This window comes from Henckelia pumila, chromosome 2 (genome assembly GCF_033568475.1).
Source record: "Henckelia pumila isolate YLH828 chromosome 2, ASM3356847v2, whole genome shotgun sequence".
Classification (NCBI taxonomy): Eukaryota; Viridiplantae; Streptophyta; class Magnoliopsida; order Lamiales; family Gesneriaceae; genus Henckelia; species Henckelia pumila.
Genome location: NC_133121.1, coordinates 156,637,886 through 156,640,737, shown reverse-complemented (window position 1 = coordinate 156,640,737; position 2,852 = coordinate 156,637,886). Strand labels below are relative to the sequence as shown.

Genomic DNA, 2,852 nt, shown 5'->3' with positions numbered 1-2,852 from the left:
GATGATGTTTATAAGGAGAAAGTGTAACGCTTAGAATTTTCTCGTGCGTTAACCGTATGCATAATTAGGATAATTAATAATTTAAATAGAATATAATTGTAATAAATTAAGTTATAGGTTTAAATGACTTTTATTCATCATGATTAGGTGTTTTAAATTTATTTAGGATTTTTAATCTGGGTATTTTAGAGTTATGAATTTTTGAAGAAAATATTTTTTTTTTTTGAGTGCGCAGACTGGTCAGTGGTCGACCGTGGTAAAATTTTTATTTAAATTTTTGTCCTAAAATTTTTAAGAGCCTAAAATAATAATTTTTGAGATTTGTTTTATAGGAAAATTTAGGTTTTATATATATAAATATTTTAAAACTCATTTTTTCACCTAATCGGGCTATTTTAAGGATTTTTATGACACTTTTAAATTTGAGTTTTCATTAAATCCGAAAATTTAAGATTTTTGGGTCAAAATCTTGTGTGTGGGCTAGAGTTTATAATTTTCTTCTTTTTCTGAAGCCCAAAAACAGGGCAGCCCATGAAGTGATTAAAATCCAATCCTTAGCCCTACTTCCCCTCATCTCCCTCACGCGATTTCTCAAGACTCCATAGCCGTCTCTCTCACTTGCACACACTACACGCAAATCTTCTTCATTTTTCAAAATTTTTACGGTTTAACGATCGCCTCGTCGCCGCCTTCGTTTTCATACTATTATTTTCGCGTTTAAGGCATGTTCAATTTTTTTTCCGTTCTGTTCAGATCGTTATAATGCTAGATTATTTTGGGTAAAATCAATGCTTGTTTTTGTGTGTGGTTTTGGACTCACGGTCTTAGGATTTTTGCACCATGATTTTTCATGTTTTTCTTCGTTTTTACGTTTGGTGGGTTGCACGACTTCTGGATTCTATTTTCTTGCGATGGTTCGAGCTGGCTGTTGGGTTGGATCGGCTAGGCTTGGGCGTGTTGAGGGCTGGTCAGCAGGGTTGAGGTTGGACTAGGAAAGGGGCGAACAGGAGGGGGCCGAGCAGCTGGGTTCATGAGCTCGGGTCTGGGATCTTGAGCGTGGCCGAGCCATGCTAGTCATGGCTAGGTCGCGGCTGGACCAGGTAGGACCGGCAGGACCTTGGGACGGTTCTGCCGACCGGACTCCGGTCATGCCGGCGGAGCTAGGGTGATCGGCCGAGGGGTAGAGGTGTGGCTGAAGGTGAAGCGTGGGCTTGTGAGAAATCCTTTGGGCCGTGCGTCTGGGCTTGGGGAGCTGTGTTAGTTGGTCTGGGCCTTGGGTCAGAGGTCTGAGTCGGGTTAAAGTATTGGGTCGGGTCGAGTCTTGGTCCATGGGTAGTGAATCGGGTCGGTCAAATATTTAGGGCCTTAGGTTGCGGGTTTGGGTCCAGGTCACTGTTAGTTTGGGCCGAATAAGTTAATTAGAAGCCCAATTGTTTTAGTTGTGAATTGGGCTTGAATAATTTGGGTTCCTATTAGGCTTGAGTATTTAGTTTTAAGGTGATTAAATATTATGTTTTCGGGTTTGGAAATTTATTTAAGTTAGTGGGCTCAATTTATTTGGGTTCAATATGATTAATTTGGGCAAATAATAGTGGGATAGTACAAGTTTTAATGGATCAAACTTAGTTTCAGGGCTTAAGTTATGGGAAAACAACTCGAACCAGCAGTGACAAATTAAATAGTCCGTAAATATATATTTAATAGACGTATATGTCATATTTTGATATGAATATTATTTTTATAAAAATAATTAAATATATATTTACGGGCAAAATTTTATTAAAAAAAAAAACTGATATTTTAATTTATGATTCATGCATATATTTTAATGTTAAGTAAATGGCATGTGAAGAAAATAATTTTTGGAAAGTTGACGTGAATTGTGACAATTATGTTCAGGAGCCTACGGATCCCCGTGTTAAGGTTGGGTGAAGTGGCATAAGAGGCGTAGGGAATCCCCGTGTTAAGGTTGGGTGAACCTCGCCGTCGCGTACGTTGGTTATAGATTGATCAATCGCTTATGTTTATGGTCACATTTCACTATTATAACTCACAGTAAAGATTTTATGATTATGTCATGCCATATTTTTGTTATGAAATTATGATATGATTATGTAACGATTTATTATTACGCATATAATTTTACGTTCATGCATGCATTAAAATTCTCAGGTTATTTTTATATGCGTCATGTGCTTGCATGTGGTTTTATTTAGTAGTATTCGTTATGTAAATTATAGAGCATGCTGGGCCTCTAGGCTCACTAGATCTAAATGGTGCAGGTGAGTTTGATTCGGTAGCTGATGACTTGGTCCCGACTGGCGGCGAGGACCTTTGAGCATCCACTGCTAGCTGGCTTGCCCGTGACCATTGCAGTATTTATTTCCGCACTCCTATGAGATTATTCTGGGGATTGTATTCAATTATTTACAGTGCATGTTTGCCACTATATCACTCACGTTATGATTTGACTATGCTTGAGTATTTTAACTAAGTATTTCCGCATTTTGCGATATCGTATTTCGCGCGCTTGCATTTCTTTTAAATTATTCAGGCATTTTAAACTGCTCGAGTTCAATCAATTTATTATATATTACATTATGTGGAATAAAACTATTTTTATTAGTGACACATATATGTATGGGCATATATGTGGTATAAAATTTATATATATATATATATATATATATATATATATAATTCTTCTAGTTTTTGGTCGTTTCAGAAAGTATGACGAATTTTATGATGTTATGATGATGCATGGAAAATATTTTGATGTTATATGTGCTTTTGTGGTGGCAATACGAGACTGGTACTCCGGATTGAGCCCCGGAGAAACCTTTCCAAATATG

The 2,852-nt window shown here is 37.0% G+C and overlaps 1 long non-coding RNA gene across 1 annotated transcript; it reads left to right on the top strand.

Moving 5' to 3' along the window:
* The first annotated feature begins 585 nt into the window (after window positions 1–585).
* Window positions 586–2,515, top strand: LOC140884637 (uncharacterized). The gene is made up of 2 exons (XR_012150683.1): window positions 586–722; window positions 2,283–2,515. It is a non-coding gene; the product is annotated as an uncharacterized lncRNA (long non-coding RNA).
* Window positions 2,516–2,852: the final 337 nt, after the last annotated feature.